Source organism: Rattus norvegicus, chromosome 16, assembly GCF_036323735.1.
Source record: "Rattus norvegicus strain BN/NHsdMcwi chromosome 16, GRCr8, whole genome shotgun sequence".
Classification (NCBI taxonomy): Eukaryota; Metazoa; Chordata; class Mammalia; order Rodentia; family Muridae; genus Rattus; species Rattus norvegicus.
Genome location: NC_086034.1, coordinates 37,955,669 through 37,977,429, shown reverse-complemented (window position 1 = coordinate 37,977,429; position 21,761 = coordinate 37,955,669). Strand labels below are relative to the sequence as shown.

The following is a 21,761-nucleotide window of genomic DNA, read 5'->3' as shown; positions in this document are numbered from 1 at the left end:
GTCTGAACACATTTTCACATAGTTTTAAACTGCAATTTTCTGGAAAATATAATATATTATGTTGAATAACATGACGACTCATCCTGCTTCTTGCAACTAACAAAATAATGTCCAAAATGCTAGTGTCAGAAAACACCTGAGACTCAAGAAAGGAAGGTTACTGGCAACAAAAGACAAGATCAAACAACAAACAAAGGGGCTCCATCCAGAACAAACCTAAGTCTGTACACTGGTAGGATCAAGGGCAGGCTTTCATAAAAACAGGACATCAAAATTTATAGCAAACGACCAAAAGAGAAACCTGAATGTTGGGAGTTTATTGAAGGATTCTGTGGTTACAGATAACTAACCCAACCTGATCCTGCTTTTAAAAAAATGGCAGACTGTTTTTGGAAGAAACCGAGATATATTCTAGAACCCAGGGATCTTTGTAAAACTTGGAGAAAATATCAGGAACCTAAGCAAGCCTCTTCCTCTCTCTCTCTCTCTCTCTCTCTCTCTCTCTCTCTCTCTCTCTCTCTCTCTTCCTGTCTCTGATTCTTCCTCCCCACTGCCTTTTTGTGGGATGAATGCCCAATAGCATCTCATGTTTACAGCACTGGCAATTCCATCTGCATTCAATGGAGTCAAGAATTCTATTCCAACCTTGGTGGAAGAAATCTAACATGCATACCAGAGGCTGAGAGGAAGGTGAAGTTCTTGGGAAAAGAAATTAACGTAAGTATCATCATCATAAATGTTTTACCTACAGAAAAGCTCACAGACTCCAGAAGGCATAGCAAAGCATTGCTGAGGCTCAGCATACAGTCCATGTAGCAATAGCTGTCCATGCATCACCTGCTATAAGGATAGATGAGCTCTTATAACATAGGCAGAAAGACAGAGACCAAAAGTAAAAGGACACAGTTTGAAAAATCTGACTGATAGACTCACTGCTAACATTTGTGTTGTTCATGGGAAAACAAAAAAACCCATATATCACATGTCTAAATATAAATCTATTAAGATCACATTGATACAATGAACAAAATATATGACTTGACAAACATACCTTCATACCAACTTGGAAGGTAAGGTTCCAACTTAGAGTTCTCAGCTCTTTGGAGCTGCACATTGGAATGTGGTGACAGGAAAAAGCTGGTCTCTCCCTTAGACCCCATCCGTTGGCAGCTAAAGTCAGCTTCACACAAGCATGTGGACATTATATAAGCAAACTTCACCACATCCCTCTAAAATACTCCCCTTGCACTCAAGTGTGAAAACAACAGACCTATAAAAATGGTTGTTTTAGAAGGTATTTCAGAGTCTTGGGAATCCAAGAATTATCTAAGCAGGGTTTTTGTTTTGTTTTGTTTTGTTTTTAGCCTCTGAACAAGTGACATTTATATCCAATATCTTTCTTAAGAAGGAAAATAGAGAAAATATTTTTAATATTGAATTTTATTTAGTGTGAGGGGTGTGTATATTTACAAGTATGCATGTATTCATACTATGGTGTGCATGTAGAGATCAGATAACATGAAGAAATACATCTTCTCCTACCATCTAGGAATTAAATTTACGTCATCAGACTTAGAGGCTAGTATCTTTATCCACTGAGCCATCTCATTGGTCCAAGAAAGTTTTATTGTACATTCTAGAATATTTAAGAACTTCCCTGGCTTTTGGTGGGAGAGTGGTGCAGCAAACTTTATTCAAGAGAGTAGGGAGGGCTCCCTAGTCCCCTCCTGCTATTATGGGTGTCTGGGATGGAAATTGTGAGGTAGATGTTCAGTATTGGGGGCCAAGTTAGGACAGGGACTCCTCAGCAAATGAGGGCCTCTCTCTTGCTCTCAGTGGCCTTGCTGGGGGGTGGTCCAGGGTTTCTTACTCCTTGGATGCCATGTAGACCATGAGGCCCACCACCCTGTTGCTGTAGCCATATTCATTGTCATACCAGGACATGAGCTTTACAAAGTTGTCATTGAGAGCAATGCCAGCCCGAGCATCAAAAGTGGAAGAGTGGGAGTTGCTTTTGAAGTTGCAGGAGACAAACTGGTCCTCAGTGTAGTCCAGAATGCCCTTTAGTGGGCCCTCAGATGCCTGCTTCACCACCTTCTTGATGTCATTATACTTGGCAGGTTTCTCCAGGCGGCACATCAGATCCACAACAAATACACTGGAAGTAGAAACATGGAAATCCATGCCAGTAAGCTTCCCATTCAGCTCTGGGATGACCTTGGTCACAGCCTTGGCAGCATCCGTGAATGCAGGGATGATGTTCTGGGCAGCCCCATGGCTATCAGGCCACAGCTTTCCAGAGGGCCATGCACAGTCTTCTGAGTGGCAGAGATGGCATGGACTGTGGTCATGAGCCATTCCAGGATGCCAAAGTTGTCATGGATGACATTGGCCAGGGGAGCTAAGCAGTGGGTGGTGCAGGATGCATTGCTGACAATCTTGAGCGAGTTGTCATATTTCTTGTCATATTTCACACCCATCACAAACATGGGGGCATCGGCCAAAGGGGCAGAGATGATGATCTTTTTGGCCCCACCCTTCAAGTGGGCCCCGGCCTTCTCCATGGTAGAGATGCCGGTAGACTCTATGACATACTCAGCATTAGCATCACCCCATTTGATGTTAGCGGGATCTCGCTTCTGGAAGATAGTAATGGGCTTCCCGTTGATGACAAGCTTCCCATTCTCAGCCTTACTGTGCCATTGAACTTGCCATGGGTAAAGTCATACTGGAACATGTAAACCATGTACAGGAAGTCATTGAAGGGGTCGTTGATGGCAACAATCTCCACTTTGCCAAGTGTAGAGCAGAAGGCATCCCTGGTAACCAGGCGCCTAATGTGACCAAATCTGTTCAAGCTGACCTTCATCATGTTGTCTACAGGATGAGGCTGGCACTACAGAAGCAGATGCTGCTGTCTCTGGAACAGGGAGGAGTGGAAAGCCCATCCCTAGTTTTTACTTTCTTGATGCTGGTCCAACCCCAAAGCCATAACCAGAATGGTCTCCCAATATTCCATCTCCCTGCAGTTAAATTGTCCCAATTATGAACCACAGCCTAGAAAGGAAAACTTTGTGCCACAAAGGGGCATGGAGTCAGATAGAGGCTAGAGCTGGCAGAAGTTGGGACAATGAAGAGATCAAAAAGGTACCTTTGTGGGCTGCCTTTGCCGAACTGTTTTCTCAGCTCCTTCGGACAACTGAGAGAAATACTGTTAATCCATCTCATCAACGAGGAAGCAAGCTGTGGAAATGAAGCATCTCACTGACTTATACTCATCCTAGAAAATCAAATCTGTCAAATTCCATCTCAGGCTATCTGAAGCCAAGCAAGAATCTCACTTTTACTTCTGTTTATTGAAAAGGGCATTTTGTATAATATATTTTGATCATGTTCTTTTCTGTATCCCAATTGCCCCCCAGACCTTTCCCAGTTAAAACTACCTACCTTTTCTGTCCAGTTCAGAGGAAGTTTTCTGGCCCTAAGGAAATAGAATGTCTTCATAAAGAATAGAGTGGGAACTCTACATGTGGTTGTACATGTCTATAAATCTGCCATTTTGGAGGCATGAGGATTGTGAGTTCGAGACCAGTGTGGGCTATCTGGTGAGTTCCAGGGCAGTGAGAGCTACCCAAAGAAGACCTGCCTCCAAAAGAAAACAACTGGGCTAGAAAGATGGCTCGGGAATTAAGAGCATTTAGTGTCCTTCCAAAGGACCTGAGTTTGATGTCCAGCATCCATATGACAATTCACAACTGTCCATAATGCCTGTTCAATGGGATCTGATGCTATCTTCTGGCTTCGGTGGGTACCAGGCATGTGCATGGTATACTGACATAGAGGCAGGTGAAAGCTCTTATATGCATAGAATAACAAAATACATTTTAATTTAAAAAGGAAATTTTTTAAGAAACCAAAAAAATCTTCATAGCTGACTTTAATGCCAACATCTATGTTTTTTAAAAAATTACATATGAATAGAAAAGATGCATAAGCCATCATTCGTGTCTAATTCATTAGTGGATAGAAATGAGAACGTGCTTTTTAAAGCCATGAAAACACTACACATATAATTGAGCAAAGATTGGGTAAGAAGCCTAGATCTAATGGTACATAACTACAGGAAAAGACTCATAAATTCTGCATTTTTTCAGAGCAGGTGTTGGATATGTTGCCCTTATTTTTAATCCAGCATACTAAATGGCACATACAGACTGGAGAGATGGCTCAGAGGTTAAGAGCACTGTCTGATCTTCCAAAGGTCCTGAGTTCAATTCCCAGCACCCACATGGTGGCTCGTGACCACCTGTAATGTGATCCTATTAAAAAATAAAATAAAGGCTGGGGATTTAGCTCAGTGGTAGAGCGCTTACCTAGGAAGCGCAAGGCCCTGGGTTCGGTCCCCAGCTCCGAAAAAAAGAATCAAAAAAAAAATAAATAAATAAAATAAATAAATAAGTGGCACATACAAAATAAAATTGGAAATTTTACCAAATGGGTAAACAGCTTTAGATCTCTCTACCTAACTTAAGTTTTTTTTTTTTTTTTTGGTTCTTTTTTTCAGAGCTGGGGACCGAACCCAGGGCCTTGCGCTTCCTAGGTAAGCGCTCTACCACTGAGCTAAATCCCCAGCCCCCCTAACTTAAGTTTAAGAAAACATGCTTTCTCATTCACAGGAAGGTCTTGGATAATTAGTTCAATTTCTTATGTGTTAGCTCTATTTAAAAAGAAAGAAGAAAGGAAGATTCAAAAAGGGCCTTGGAAGTTTATACTAAAAATTTATTAAGTAAATATTGTGCTTGATGCCCAATTCTCATTAAGTATGATGCAGTGGCCAAACTAAGTATCAGAAAGCTGAAATGCATAATGCATGCATTTGCATGCACTGGGCCACAGGTAATAGAACACAAGGGCAGAGGTTAAACAGTTGGAGGCCCTGGTTTAATAGCAGACCCCAACTGTTATTTAAATGTCACAAATGTCAGTGTTCGTCTTCAAATGGTATTACAGTAGGATTAGTGTCCTAAGCCGTGTTCCAATTTATGGAGAATCAGGGAGAATGATTCTCGTCAACTTAGTCCAAAGCAGGAGAAGATTGATTTTCCTTTACCACTCGGTTTGTTTTTATGAGTTTTCCAGACCCCACCTTTCCCTAGTCTGCACTGTGGATGGAAGCTGCCAGATCTGCTCAGAGGCCATATGTGAACAGTGAATCTGAAAGAGTTATGGCTCATTGAGAAACTGACGTAGAAAATATTACCACTCTCAGCGACCATTCGGGGCTCCCTGCAAAACGTCAGAGCCAGCAGTGGCTTAAAACATGAAACAGATATAGGAACAGCCAGGCCAGCTCTTCCACAGGACATCCTAAAGGCAGAGACCCGCAGAACTAAGACAGCTGAGTGGATGCTGGCATCGCTAGCCCCATCGTTTCTCTTCGCTCAATGACGAATGGGTATGTGATTCCAAAGCTCTTCTAAGACTTATTAAAATATCCTTGTTATCCTTAGTAGTGAAGCGTGTGTATTTGAGCACCTACTATGTGCCCAGTACAATGCATATAGTATCTTATCTTGATCACAGAATTACATGAAAATCACATTAGCCTGCCTTTTATTAAAAGAATAATAATAATAATGACCTGAGGCAGATGAATACACAGTTTAGCAAAGACGGCACCTCCCTCTTAACAATTCACAAACAGAGTAACTCACAGAAAGGGATGAAGCAAAAAAGCCTCCAGGGAATAATGTTATTTCTTAAAGTACTGTCCCACATGGGCAGAAATATCATAATATGGCTCAAGGGTATTTCATGTTAGATCTCCAGATGGGCAGGAGTGCGCCATTCAAGATGTCAAGCATTCTGTATGTAAGAACTGCGTGGACTCTTGGCAGAGCCTTTTCTTTTTCAGAGCTTCAGAGGTGCCACAGGAGTGATTACCGGATAGGAGGCCTTGCCTCCAACAAAGAGGACGCTGGGGATGTCAGAGAACACGGATCAGCTTGTGAGCCTCTTTGCTCTCGGAGGACAATAGCAGGAAACACCTGCCCAGAGAACAAGTGAGGCTGTCCTTCTCTTCAACTGCCTTTGTCATCTCTCAGGCCCCTCCAATTTACCATAATCTCGGAAAGGAAGTGAACCTGTTTGTGCCGAGAATTCTGGGAGTGGAACAGGCAGAGTGCATTGAGATTCAAGAGGTTCACAGTAAAAGTATTTGAGAAAATAGCTTCTGTGCAGTAAGGAATAAGAACCTCCACCCCAAGATCTCCAGATGAGGAGATAAAATAATAAAAACCCTCTGAGAGCACCAGATAGGGAGCACTCAGGAGACCCAGGTCCCTCTCCACTACATTTTATTTTTTAAAATTGTTTCCTCTGTAGCTCAAGACTACCCTTGAACTTGCTATGTGGTCAAGAATGACCTTAACTTCTGGTTCTTATGCCTCTACCTGAGTTCTGAGATCACAGGGGTAAGCCACTACATTCAAAGTCCCACTACGTTTTTGGTGACGTATTCTGCCAGGGTCCATGTTGCTTGGGTCCCAGAACTCTGGCTAGAGACATCCAGGGAATGAAGAAATGACAGACACACAGACACATAGACAATAAGGCTGGATCAGGTAAGGCTCTCTAACTGTATCAGCATATCCTGGAACCCCAGAGTTCATTAAGGTACAACCCAGGTTAAAGGGTTGGGCATCTTGAGGTCTCTGTAGGCAACCAGCTTGGGCTCTGGCTGTAAAGGTCCAGAAAGCAGAAGCTGCAGTTGCTAATCTTTACACACACTGATCAGTCATTCGTAAACCTTCACATTTGGATTCCTGAGGAAAGCTGTACCACCCTTCTTGAGTCTGGCCCTTGTGGGTAATGTCTTTTCCAATTTTCCACGGGCCAGTTGGTCTTGCAGTCTTTGACAGGCTGACTCAGCTTTACTCACTTGGATCTTCTGCTCCCTAGAGTATTTTGTACTCTATTTTTTTGGGTTTTTTGTTTGTTTGGTTTGGTTTGGTTTGGTTTGGTTTGGTTTTGGGGTTTTTGGGGGTTCCCCCCTTTCCTTTTTGACTTTGGTCAGATGACACAAATGATTAATACAGCTCTGATGACTACTAATTAGATAATGTAAAAATTTAATAAGAATGTAAAAATTAATTCTTAATGGAAAATGACAAACCCTTTTCATACTATAAACTAAAAGATGCTTAGTACTTACCATGTGTGACACATTGGGTACTTTCACATATTGAGTGCTTCTTTGTTAAGTGAGTGGTATACCCTTTAACAGAATGTCTCTGATTGACCTCTTACCATTTATTATACATTCTAATCATTGCTGGAGCAACTGGGATTTGATCATCAGCCCAATCTGTGACATCTAAGTTTACCTCACTTCTTTCAGTGAAACTTTTGTTTCAATAATATATATAAATACAAATATATACATATATATGTACAGTTCATACATATATACAACCCCTATACACATACATACATGGGCACACAGACAAGTGGAGGCGGACAAACAGACACAGGTACACACAGACACAGGGATACGCATCAGCTAATTGGATTTGAACAAGAACAAGGAATTAGATGCTAGAATTAGAGGCCAACCTTGTTTTCTGTTTAAAAGTTGGAGTTACTTCAAACTTTTTTGTTTTAATTAGTTTCCAAGCTTAAGCAAGCTTTGAAACTCCTCTGCTAAAATTTTACACAAATAAAAGCAAAAAACAACAGCAGCAACAAGACACTGCCCCTGGACATCACTGGGTTGGGGATTTAGCTCAGTGGTAGAACGTTTGTCTAGGAAGCGCAAGGCCCTGGGTTCGGTCCCCAGCTCCGGGGGGGGGGGGGGGGGGGAGGACTTTGATCTGCACTTTTACTAACTATGAGCATTTGAAAGGAACTGAGGGTTAGGCAAAAAGGTTCAGAGGGTAAAGGTGCCTGCCACCAAGCCTGACAACCTCAGTTCAACTCACAGATCCGCATGATGGATAAGAGTGGTAGCTCTCAAAAGTTCTCTTCATTACACAGGGAGAATTAAATGTAATACTACAGCTTGATATGCCAAGACCAGTTGATATCCAAGGGGAGGGCTCCCCTTCTCTGAGGAAACAGAGAGAGGGCACAGAGAAAATCAGGATTTGAAGTAAATAAATTCACAAATGAAAATGTTTTTAGATATCATTGAGTCCAATTTTCCAAAACCCACATTATAAATATATATATTGATACTGAGGAGGTGGAAAGAAAAATGGGTGAGTTTCAGATTCAGGAAGAAACCATGTTTGTGATGGTGTGCATATGCTCGGCCCAAGGAGTGGCACTATTAGAAGGTGTCCCCCTGTTGGACTAGATGTGACCTTGTTGGAGTAGGTGTCACTGTGGATGTGGGCTTTAAGACCCTCATCCTAGCTTCTTGGAAGCCAGTCTTCTCATAACAGGTTTCCAATGAAAAAGTAGAACTCTTAGTGACTCCTGTACCATGCATGCCTGGATGCTACCATGCCCCCAACTTGATGATAATGGACTGAACATCTGAACCTGTAAGCCAGCCCCAATTAAATGTTGTCATTACAAGAGTTAAAACTCTAACTAATACAATGTCTCACAAAGTACAGTGGGACACAATTGAGGAAGGCACCTGATGTGAGTTTCTGGCTTCAACAAATACACAACAGGCACCTGGACCCACACAGTTCTGCATACACATGCTCGCAAACACACACACACACACACACACACACACACACACACACACACACACACAGGGGACTGGGGAAATAACTGTATGTTATCCTATTAATTAATTGTTTAGGGAAGATATGGTCTTACTCTATTGCCCAAGGTGATCTTGAACTCCTGGAATCAAACCCTTTCCTGTCTCAGCCTCCTTGTGCCAATGCACAGGTGCACCCCACAGCACTCAGTCTGGAGTGACTCTTCAGAAAGAGGAACTGCATATGCTTTCCTCACTGGACTTCCCTGCTTCCATATTCCTATTCATGCATGCAATTAATCAAAAATGTGAATCTATGACCTCTGGCACAGATGCTGTCTTACTGGTGGGAATTAGGAATGAAGGACAGAGGGGGGTCTCCTTCAAGGGCCATGGATACAGAAGGAGTTGGTGCTAAGGAGAAAGAATCCAGGCAAAAATGGGATCTTGGGCTACAACAAAGGCTTTTCATTTTGTAACAAAAGTCCAATTCAAGATACAAATTAACCTTCTCTCTTAGTTCACTAATAGTCTGAAAATAATGTAGACATTCGGCTAAGAAGTAAAGCCACTCAATTAAGAAATTAAAAATATCAATATGAAGGGAGGACATTCTGTGGTGACGGTATAACAGTCCCTTTGTTGCTTAGTAAAAATAAGTCCAGGAAATATTTTTTGATAGATTAAAACTCAAATGAAAAGTAACTTAAATTTCTCTCTCACAGTAAAACAATCTATTTTATTGAGTGCCAAACAGAAAGTTGCAAAAATATCCACTGGACAACAATCTCTACAGTGTTACAGCTCGGCAGGTGGAATTTCAGCTGCCTAGAGACTCAATATTGGGAAAGCCTTCTTCCAGGCATCTCCAGGCTGCTTTATTTGGTGAACTAAAAACTGTGAGAAGATTGTCTTTTAAGAATGCAATGGGACCCTGAAACAATCTTTTGTTTCCTGAGACATTCCAAGAAATCTTTATTCGGGTAAATAGTTTGAGGGTACATTATAAGCAAGACAGAGGAAACATGGTGAAATGCCAGGAAACTCTGTTCCTGAGATCCATGAAGACTAGATCTTGCTTCTTTATAGTCAACCAGTTTATCTGAAAGGCAAAAAATGAGAATTACTGGGTACATCAAAGACAGGAGGCCTCCTCATTGGACAGAATAAAAATAAGTAAGCGACAAATTTAGGTTTTCCCTTAAGATATTTTTTTTCTGGGTTTTAATTTAAATGTCACTTGTTGTTAAATGGTATCACACACACACACACACACACACACACACACACACACAACATAGCTTTACATGTTATAGAAATTCAGTCAGCCAGGAAAAGATAAACCGTGAAAGAGCTCTCATAGGATCATGTTGGTTATCCACAACTGAGCAATGAATTACACGTCACACAGTACATGATAGCTATCTGCATTTCTGAAGTTATAGCTCAGGAATTACTGGCCTCCCTTATCTGAGAAAAACCAAGCATAGTGCGAGATCAAAGGGAGTAATAATTGTGCAGGAAGTAACTTTTCCAAAAAGAAAATTCCTCTGAGGATGAAAAACTGATTTATCAAGTTGAAGAGTGGTGAGCACTTGTGTCGCCCTACATTTCCCATGTTGAATTAAATATGCCTGGCAATATTTCGAATAGACCATTTGCAGCAGGAAGAAACACTTTTTTTAAAAAAAACTCATACTTCCAAACCAAGGATCTCTCCTGGGGAATGAGCAGAGCAAAACAAAAAGAACTCGGGGTTAATTTTCAGATACTTCTCTGGCATAAAGTCTGTGTAATAAATACGTGATTGCACAGAGTTCTCCCATTGAAACGTGAAGGTGACCCTGAAATCTGCTCTGGAAGCCCCATAGAACAACCCAATTTTCATAGACTCTACAACAGAGAAATTCTGACCCTGCCAGTTCATGACCTGAGTTTCATGAATCAGCAGTTCTGACAACTCCAATCTGAACACAAGAAGGACTTGGAACAAACTGATGTCCAACTCAAATCAACAGTTAGGCCCCAAACAAAGCACCAAGCTGGATTCATTCACCTCCTTACCCAGGCTCACCTACAGAACTCGCTTGGAATTCACTGGCACCTGATGACATATTTCACCACCACCATCGTTCAAGAGATATTGAGGCAGAAGATGCCACATGACTTTTTCCCAAGGGCTCTCTTTGAAAAATGTTTTCCCTCAAGATGTTCATCATTCAAAACTCAGTTCAGGGTCTGAAGAGCTGGCTCCGTGCTTCAGAGCATAGACTGTTCTTCCAGAAGACTTGGGTTCAATTCCCAGTACCCACATGTCTGTTTACAACTGTAATTCAATGCCAGAGAATCTGAATGTCCTACTCTGACTTCAGTGGGTACCAGGTGTGCATGTATGGCACAAACATACATGCAGGCAAGACACCTATACACATACAAATATTTTTTACTAAAACACTATATTAAGGACAGAGTATGCTGCTGGTGAGTGTCAAAAATACCAGTGCTTGGGATCTGGGAGCAGGAGAACAAGTTTAAAGACAGCCTGGGCTCCATAGCAAATCCTGGCCTCAAAATAAATAAATAAATGTAATAAGAAAAGCCATTCAATGTTACAACTAATATAAACTGTCTAAGCATTTTTTAAAACTGGATATTAATGAAAAAGAATGAAAGGAAGGAAGAAAAAGGAAGAAAGGGGAAAGAGAAAGAGAGAAGGAGAAGGAGAGAGGGGGAGAGGGAGGGAAGGAGAAAGAGGAAGGTTAGCAATGGTGGTGTAAGACAAAGCTGTATTTTCAATTATTTTTATTGGCATAGATGGACACAAATGTATATAATGTACCTGTCTATTATAAACCAGAAAAGAAAAAAAACGTTAAGACGCATTCTCAAAAAGGATATCAAGGACAGACAAGGGAAAGCCTCTTGTCCATTTTATTTACATCTATGTCCGCCTTACCAAACACAGACATGAGTCTAACACTTTCCATTTCGCTCTGCTGACTCTTTGGAATGCACTGTGAGCACAAGAGTCTCATTTATCTTGACTACAATGGGGGAAAACATCTCTGGAAATAGTGTCAGTAGTAGGTTCAGACTGCAGTAAGCCAAGATAGAATTTTATCTCCCAGCTATACTTACACAATCATAGTAGCTGGTACCCTCTTCCTGATGCTAATACTAGGCCTAGCATGGCCACTCACTGTTCCGTGATTGAGAATCTCAATTATAATATTAAATAATTTTATTCAGTTGGCAGCCTACTTGAAAATAATCTTGAAATTAACTACTTTCTGTTCACATTTTATAACTTCAGATACCATAGCTAAATAAACAAACATGTACAAATATAGAAAACAAAAATAAAAAAATTAACTGTGGGGCTGGACATGGTCATTCCCATACATAATCTCAGCACTTATGAGTGCTGAGGTAGGAGAACTGTCAAGAACTTGAGACCATCTTGGACTACATGGTGAATGGAACAGATGACCTGTAGACCAGCTTGGACTACTGAGTATCAAAGTAGGGATATGCACACTTATTGGTTGTCTTATGCAGAGGGGTCAGCCTTGAAACTACATACACACAAACAATCAAAGCAGACTCAGCAGTGTGTGTGTGTGTGTGTGTGTGTGTGTGTGGTGTGTACAACACTGAGCCATCTATCTCTCCACTCCCTAGCACTTGTACTAGATAACAATACAGAATAAGAGCATAGGTTAAGTCTTGGGGTGATCCTCAGCTGTGAGAGAAAGGGGAAAATTAAGCCTTGCTTTATCTCTGAAGCTGCTGAAGTAGAAGTTTCTGGATATGTCAGCTGACACAGACTCACGTGGTGTTTTGCTGAGACAGGCTTTAGTTGTGTTTTGCTAAGGCAATACCTGTGGGAGGACACATGATGTTTGGAGAGAGTATAAATAGGACTCGACAGTGACAGGGATGGCGCTCTTGCATAGCTAGCTTTGCAAAGCTTTGATGCTCTCCAGTCTTCATCTCCAATGATCTTCACTTGTTGAGAGAGACATGGCAGAGAACTCCCGTCTGGTTCTGGACACTCCTGCTGACCAGAAGAGGCCTGGTGGTTTCTGCTGGATTGTGCGTGCAACCACTGCTGATTTTGCTATCCTGACACTACTGAACTGGGCTGCTGGTATCCTGATAATGGAGATTGAAATTGCCCCAAAGATCTACTTCAAAACAGGTCCACATCCTCTTGTCCTATTTATCTTTTCTTACCTACCTTTGGACAGTGGGCTAGAAGTGGGGGTCAAAATGTTTGTGAACCCTTATTAAAACTAAGTTTTAAAAAATCTAAGCCTGCAAACTTCCCCAGACCACTTACCCTTGGCTATTCCCTAAATTTCTATTGTTCAGTTTCAGGTTTGCTCATCTGGCCCATATGGACTACTTTGTGCCAAGAGCATGTATACCATATAACTCTATACTGGGGAGGCTTGGGGGTGGGGAGAATGGTTGAATATACAGCTGTCCATACAGCCTACATCTATCTGGTTTTCACAAGTAGATGGTAGGTTCTTTATGTCATTTTCAAACCCCTTCCCTGAAGCAACCTCTTTTCTGGTCTTCACACCTTACACCACATCTAGCAAATATCTCATGGCTAGTTGATCCATCTACATATGGCTTTACCTTCTAAATTACCGTCAGCCATCTTTAACTGAGTCTAGCCACAAGCCTACATGCCTAAATGTAAAGGCAGCATAGTGGAATTAAAATCCATCCAGTTGAGAGTCAGGGCATGAAAGGGCTAGGTTCCTGACTGCTTATTACCCACATACACTGGAGTAGTCTTTCACCTTCTAGAATTTAGTTCCCTCAGTGTTGATATGATATCATGTGGTAAGCTTTAAACTCTAGTCTGAATTGAGAATTTCTGGTTTGGTTGGAGACTCAGTTGTGTCATGTGATGTTTTTCTAGAAACTGTCTTATGAGAGGATGTTTTGCTGAGAACACGCACATGATGTTTTTCTGGAAGCTGACTGATGAAAGGGTATGTGATGCTTTGGTAGAGCAGATACTTGAGAGGATAGAGCATAATGCCACAGTCAGTGGAGGACACTCCTGCACTGGTTCCACCTTGATTTCCCCTCTGATCCTTGTTTGTCATACTTCACAGAGAAAAACTCACCAAAGAATTTCCGGTGGTGTTTCAACTGCTTCTTGTCACTTCATCAGACTTGTACTGATCAGAGGAAGCTTGCAGTTTCTCTTCAATCAATCCACTGATGATGGTTCCAGTGTGATGCTTTGCTAGTGGAGTAGACTGCTGACAACAAAAATTGGAATCACCCCAAAAATCTACTTCTAAATAGGTTCACATCCCCCTTGTTCTATTAGCCATCTTCCTCCTCTACCTTTGATCAGTGGCCTATAAGGGGGGTTAAAGCATTTAAGAACCCTTGTTAAAGTATGTTTTAGAAAATATAAGCCTACACTAGTCCAACACTTAATTGCTATGATTTTGTTAGGAAAGATGAAGAATCCATCCTTCATGTGCATCTAGAGAAACACAAGTTATTTGCCAAACATCCTACTCTTCACCAGCAGACAACACAGAACCAGCTTGTGTGAAGTGTAAGCCCCAGTTCTGTGGAAAGTGGACAGGCAGTGTTCCTTTCATTGGCTTCTGACTGTCAGTTTCCCAACACAAACCGCCAATGTAGTCTTTCATTCAATCACAGTATTAGGAGCTAACTGATATTACATTGCTTTTCTTGCTCCAATTGTCTTGTTCTCCAGGACAAATGCCATTGTCATTTACCTAGTGATGCTATTTTGTCCTTTCCTGAAGGTGCCAGGTCACGTTACATCATTCAAGAGGGATTCCCCTACACTCCTGTCCATTGGTCCGTTGCTTAGTTCCTTTTTCAAGATGATAAGATATGCCCTGTATCTTGTACTTGCATTGTCCAGTCATTAGCACAATAAGTAGTATACTTATAGCCAAATTAGGATTAAATCTGGCAAGAAATGGATGAACCAATGAAGTAAATGAATGGACTTGAAAATAAATGAATGAATTTATGAATGAATGAATGATCTATAAAAAGTTATAATATCAAAATAGCAGATGCTTACAGTATCTCTCATTTAATCAGTCTTTCATCCACAACTCACTTAAATCTCCTTTATTTAAAATTAATTACCTGGTCACGTGTACTAATGAATGTTCAGTAGCTTTGTTAACTTCAGAGCAGGTGAAGAACTATTAAGGGCAGTACGCTCAGGCCACATTCCCTGGCATGAACCTTCCTTTTTTAAACCTATTCGTTTAAAATAATTGCTGTAATTCTTGATAATATATTGAACTGGATTTACATAAAATAATACGTAACATAGTACTTTCTGTACCTTGTGTGTACCAATATAAATCATTCATTTTTTTATCACTAACTTATTTTCTGGTAAGACTTCAAACATAGTGACAGAGCTTCTCCCCAAAACTAATGATGAATGCATCTAAATATTATCCACAATGGAAACTGTTCCCATCTTTGTATTTCTATTCAGCTGTGAGCATGGACTCACATCTTCATGTCATTTTCTATCACTGAATCCAAGTAACTCCAGCTAAGCACATTATTCTCATTGCGGTACCAGAATTTATATGTATCACACAAAACATGTACATTTTAAAAACATTCACTTACACACATTCCTCCAGCTAAGAAAAATACAACAAATGGAATGATCACAAAAGCAAGCTGGTTCATCTGTACGGAGATAATTGACTGTGGTTTTATCACTTGAAGGAATACTGTGCAAATATTTTAAAAGACAAGAATGCCTTCTATATTATTCCAGATTAAATAATTATATCCCAAAGTAATCGATTATATTCTTTTCTATAACAGAAAATACACTGAGATTAATCATCAGGGAAAATTTAATTATAACCCATAAGCTCAGTAGGAGTGTACAACAATAAAAATGAAGCTATTCTGCTCGTATGAAATATTTCTGAGTTAGGTAATTAAGTAAAAATTCAAATGTAAGAACAATGCATGTAATGTTTTCTTTCTACTAAAAGAGGATAGAGTTTAAATTTTAAATAAATTTTGTAATAATATACAATAAATACATATAAATGCCTGGACAACAAAATAGACAGAGTTGGATGTTGGGGGCAGAAGAAGAAGCAATTTTTTTTGCAATGTACTTCTTTGTATTCTTTTTTTTCTCCATCTTTATTAAATTGGGTATTTCTTATTTACTTCTTTGTATTCTTAATTTTTAACCCATATGAATATATTGCCTACTCAAGGAATTTCAAGTTACACATACCCACTCATGTATCTAGAATATCTAATAAGTGAATTTTGCTAAATTTCCCTCTGCTCTCTGCCCTCCCTCTTCCACATCAAATTATTTGTTTGGTTCTCAGGAAACAGCTGAAGTTGTCGAGTTTAGAACTGGGTTGCTCTTGATCCAGTTTGAAATCGAAAAAAGCCTAATGCTGAATAATGAAGTTGATAAGGGGAACACGTTTGCCTAAAAATATAAGCTGGAATCTATTGGCTGAATAACGACTAGAATCTGGGCGAGTATAATTAATCCTATTTGTTTTGCTGGCGCATCATGGTCTGATTAGCAGAAAGTTCAATTAAACTTTTTCATTTGGTAGCTCGGTGATGGATTCCTTGCAGAACAGGCTCAAGGACCCAACTCTGATCCTCAGCACTGGAACAGAAATGTTGTCATTCATAAACAAAATCAGTCATCAGCAACTGAACTGCCACCTGAAGAAACATTTATTTTATTTCATTGGCCTATACATATTTGAAAACTGAAAGTCCTTGTGTAATTATAGTAAACTATTTTTATTAACACTCACCCAAGATTTTAAATATTTACACAATTAATCTATACTTAAAAACCTGAAACCATCTCAAGTCTTTTACAGCTTTCTGTCTGCTAGATACACACTCACACACATACACAAATGCACACACACACACACACACACACACACACACACATGTGCAAACACATTTAACTTTGGCATTCAAAAGACTTTCTTGGGCAAAAGTAATAAACTGTCAACTTCATTTAAATGAAACACCATGACCCCCATTAGCAGGACATATGCTTGGCTTGGCTTTCCCTAATGCTGGAAATGGATTTGGTCTTGTCCATCCACACACTCTTGCCCTGTCCTCTTATAACCCAGAGCAGACATATGCTAGACAGCTGGCTGAAGCAAATCTATGGTCACTGAACAAAGCAAGCCTTCCTGGCCCACACAAAGATTGAACCTGTGACCTTACTCTCATTAGCTGGTGCCCTAACCACCTGAACTGAACAGCCACCAAAAAAAGGAAAATTGAGTTCTCTGTAGATCAATGTCTGTGTGCAGGCGTCAAAGTCAGGTTTAAAATCATATATAACAACAGTCATAAAGTCAGTGCTTAGGCAGTGCTACATCTTCCTCTTAGGTTATATGTCTTCAATCCTAGGCCCCAATAACACTTTGTAAGCTGAGAAACAAAAATGGGATCATTTTAAGAGCAGTTTGACATACAATAGTGTATGGTACCCACTCTAAAATAAAGAGATTAGCCACTCATTGTCCAGAAACTGACAGGAACAGATGCAGAGACCCACAGCCAAACACTAGAAAAAGCCATGGGAACCCAAAGAAGAGGGGAAGGAAGGATTATAGAGGCTAGAGAACAGGGCTGACAGTATCAACTAAGGAGGTCTCAAAGGGGTTCACAGAGACTCTAGCCACAATGGTTGGGTCTGAACTAGATCCTCTGCATATAATTTATGATTGTGTAGCGTGCTGTTCTTGTGGGACCCCTAACAGTCAAAGTGAGGCATTGTCTCTAACCCTTTATCCTGTACTCCAGACCCTTTTCCTCCCACTGGCTCACTTGATCTAGCCTTGATATGAGATTGTGGTTTCTAGTCTTATCGTAACATATTAAACATGTTTAGTTGATATCCCTAGGAGGCCTGCTCTTTTCTGAAGGGAAAAGAAGGAAGAGTGGATATGGGGGAGAAGGAAACTGGGAAATAAGGACTAGGAGGAGTGAAGGTAGGGAAATAATATATGTAACGAGTAAAATAATTTTTAATTTAAAAAGAGGTTAATCATTGAAATTAATAGTTAGTCTATGCTAGGAAATCACTATATGATCTAGATTCTACTAAGCTAATGGGGAAAGTAAAGAGAATAATAGTCATTAAACCTACTAGTGAGAAGAAGATGTAAAACCTGTGTGAGAAGATCTAAAAACTGTTAAAGAAAAGCTTCATCACTACAATGTCTGTATTCAGTCATTCAATCTAGAACTTTTGGCATGCTTCCAGTGTTTTCTGTATTTTAGCACTTCTGGTCGAAGAATTCTACCAAGGTAGGAATATCTACTCACAGCTAATCATCAAAATAGCACTGACAAGATATATATATTTCCATGTTTCTCCTGAATGCAGAATAGACAGTTATTCTAGTCCCAATAACTAATGTCCATCAAGGTGGTAGCCCCAGTGCAGCAATGTGTGTGGAAAATTCCAAACTAAATGAGAGATTTAACCATGAAGGTAATAGTAGTTTCAAAGCTGGAGCTTTGTTTTGAGGATAAAATGAAGTCTTACATACAAGATCCCTCCTTGCACACTTGAATGGGTTATCTCACATAGGAATGAGCCACAAGACATGATCACACATAACATTCCTATCCCACCTTTAGAAGATAGCATTTGTTTTTACATCTTACATCATGAAAACAATGATGTAATCACCAAAAACTATGCTAATCACCAAAAACTATCACTTGCAAGTTTCTCCCTTCTTGAAGAATTTTCCTGAGCATAAAACCCCAGTTTTTTAACACCTGACAGAGTTTCAAGACAACATCTTCCTTATACTTTCATCTCTATGCCTAGCAGAAGGCATAAATAAATTTGATCAATTATTAATAAGAAAGAAACTAAATGATTTCAACTGGCACTAATTTATCTTTTTATATCATTCAACTTTGCTTCTCTGATTCAATCCCTTTCTCCATTCATAATCTTCTCATTACCCTGTAAACACTACCAGTTCCCCCTTTTTTTCTGTTTATTCAAAATGTTCCATCACATGGAAATGACCATCATCTATTGAGAAATTATAGTATAGCATCTTCTATGTGTTACACCATTTAATATTAAAAGAAGAAAATTTTGCTACCATGTGTAGCCATAGAAGGTACTTATAAAATCTATGCTATATCCACAGATCACAGGACTGAGAACAGTAAAGAAAATACTTAAACCTAGATCTGTCTGAATCAAGATGTTTTCTTTGAATACCTCTCTGGTGCATCCCCAAATTCTACCTTCCAAAATTGGTCTCTTCCAAAATGGGTTTAACACAAGCTTAAAAGACAGAGACTTATTCAGTCCAGTCTATCATATAATGGGCTCTTAATTGTATTATTATAAAGTGCTTAACGTCTCAAAATTAATCATGTGCTACCCATATGTCCTGGCACACTTTACTGATCCATACCTTCTTGGCCTCCACAAAGGCTATGTTCAACAAGAGAAAACCCTACAGGTCGGAAATAGCTACACAAGACACTTCTGTGTTAGTCGGAATCAACAAAACATGTATGCTTTCTCTATACCTGCATTCAGATCTTTCTGTGTCAGTTCCCAGAGTTATAAAGAAATGCACAAAGTGTTTTCTCCTATAGTTTTTAAGGTGAAGGGGAAATGGGAAAGCTTTGAAATTTTGCATGTTGTTTAAATATTTTTAAAGTGTTGGGTTCTGGATATGTAGCTCAGTGAGAAAGCACTTGTCAGGAATATGTGAAGCCCTGCATTTGATCCCAGATTATACATAATTTTCATTTAAAAGCTTTTAATTATGAAACTTCTAGAGTGTCGCTGTCTCAGAAAGTCCTCTGCACCAATGTCAAAGAGATCACAATGAGTTTCTCCTTGTTTCTTTGAATACCCTCCATTTCAAAGGTTAAATACCTGGTAGTAAAAGCGCACTCCAGAATGAAATTCAACCTGAGTTCTCCATCTTGAGGTGACTATTCTGGACGTTTTTTTTTTCACAAGGAGAAAGCCATCTGTTTAACCAATTTAAATACATGCTTACAGAAGAATGAAAAAATAGGAATGCAAAAATTCGTGGATTTTAAGCACTTCTGAGTATTTGTAAAACACATTAAGACTTTTGATGCTTGGTAAAAAAAAATGAAGTGGTGCTTTCTGCTATAAATACCACTAGCAACTAAAGTCAAGCTAAAAATGGGGCTATCTTTGGCACACAATTGTTTTGATCATCTAAAATGTTGATCACTGGTATGCCATGGAGAAAAAGGACATAATTTTTCAATGGTTTGACTTCTTGGGAAGAGGGCATGTAATCTGAGAAAACATCAAACAGAATACAGTTCTTATTAGTTATATATCATTCCCTGCAACCTTCACCAGGGTAACGCCCATTAGAACAAAATTAAACATATTGACAGGTACACGTTAGGAAGGTGTTAGGCCAATGGTCTCTCCTTTGGAGAACTAGAACATGAATTCAATGTCACTTTACTCGTTTTCTTCATGAACCTAATCATTGGAGAAAGACTGTTCTTCAGGGTTTAATCACATACAAAAACCAAAAGCCGAAGTCAAGCCCTCTGCTACAGGCTCACTGTAGGCGTGCCACTCACAGTCTCATTGTAAAAGATAAAAATCTATAGCCACACCTCCTTAAGAGGCTAAGCTCCAGTGTTCATGGCTCGATATGGTCTAGAAAAAAAGTCAAACTGTCTCATTCTGTGTTTATATGCATCTCACATGCTTAAAATTAGTTATTCTCTGGGGCAAAATGTATAATAAATTATGGTGCATTTTTCCCTAAACAAGCTTTGAATTGCTTTGGTCCTTATCCTAAAAACTAACATGATTCTAATACTACCATTTCCTTTGTGAAATTTTTGAAAAATTCAATAAGGGTGGGCGTGACTCAGTGACAGAATGCTTGGTTAGCTGTCACTCATGATTCAAAATCCAGTGTGAGAGTGGGATGAGGGGACGGAGAGAAAGAATAGAGGGAGTTACAAAGAAAGGGGGGAAGAAAAGATGGACTCAACAGACTCCAGCACCTCAAGTTGATTTTATTATAGATCTCCAAACATATCTAGAGAAGAATTAATGAATAGGGACTGAATTTGTGGGCCCGGCACATAATTATAAAAATGTTATTTTAACTTCTGGAGTTATCACCATTCCTGATCTCAGCCAGTACTACAGAGTAATAGTAATGAAAACTGCATGGTATTGCTGTAGAACAGACAGGTTGATTAATGGAATCAAACAGACCCTGAAATAAAAGATACTTGATTTTTGACAAAGAATCCAAATCCATACAGTGGAAAAAAGAAACCATCTTCAATAAATGGTGCTGACTTAACTAGATGTCTCTACGTAGAAGAACGCAAATATATAGATATAGATATAGGTATAGATATAGATATAGATTATATAGATATATAGATATATAGATATATCATCCTGTACAAAACTCAAATCCACATACTTCAAAGACCTCAACATAAAACTGGATATACTAAATCTAATAGAAGTGAAAGTGGGGAATAACCTTGAATACATTGGTACTGGAGACAATTTCCTAAACAAAACATCAATAACTCAGGAACTAAGATCAACAACTTATAAATGGGACGTCTTGAAACTAAAAGCTTCTGTAAGGCAAAGGACACTGTCAGTAAGACAAAGTGGAAGCCTACAAATTGGGAAAGAATCTTCATCAACCCTGTATCTGACAGAGGGCAAATGTCCAAAATATATAAAGAACCCAGGAAGGTAGACACCAACAGGCCAAATAACTCACTTTTTAAAAATGGAGCACAGAGCTAAACAGAGAAATCTCAGCAAAGGAATCTCGAATGGCCCAGAAACACTTAAAAAAATGTTCAATGTCCTCAGTCATCAGGGAAATGAAAATTAGACTGACTCTGAGATTCCACCTTTCACCTATAAGAATGGCAAACATCAAAA

The 21,761-nt window shown here is 39.6% G+C and overlaps 1 pseudogene; it reads right to left on the bottom strand.

Annotated features, from left to right (window-relative positions):
* Positions 1–1,150: 1,150 nt before the first annotated feature.
* On the bottom strand, positions 1,151–4,251 carry LOC108353084 (glyceraldehyde-3-phosphate dehydrogenase pseudogene; annotated as a pseudogene).
* Between the last annotated feature and the right edge of the window lie 17,510 nt (positions 4,252–21,761).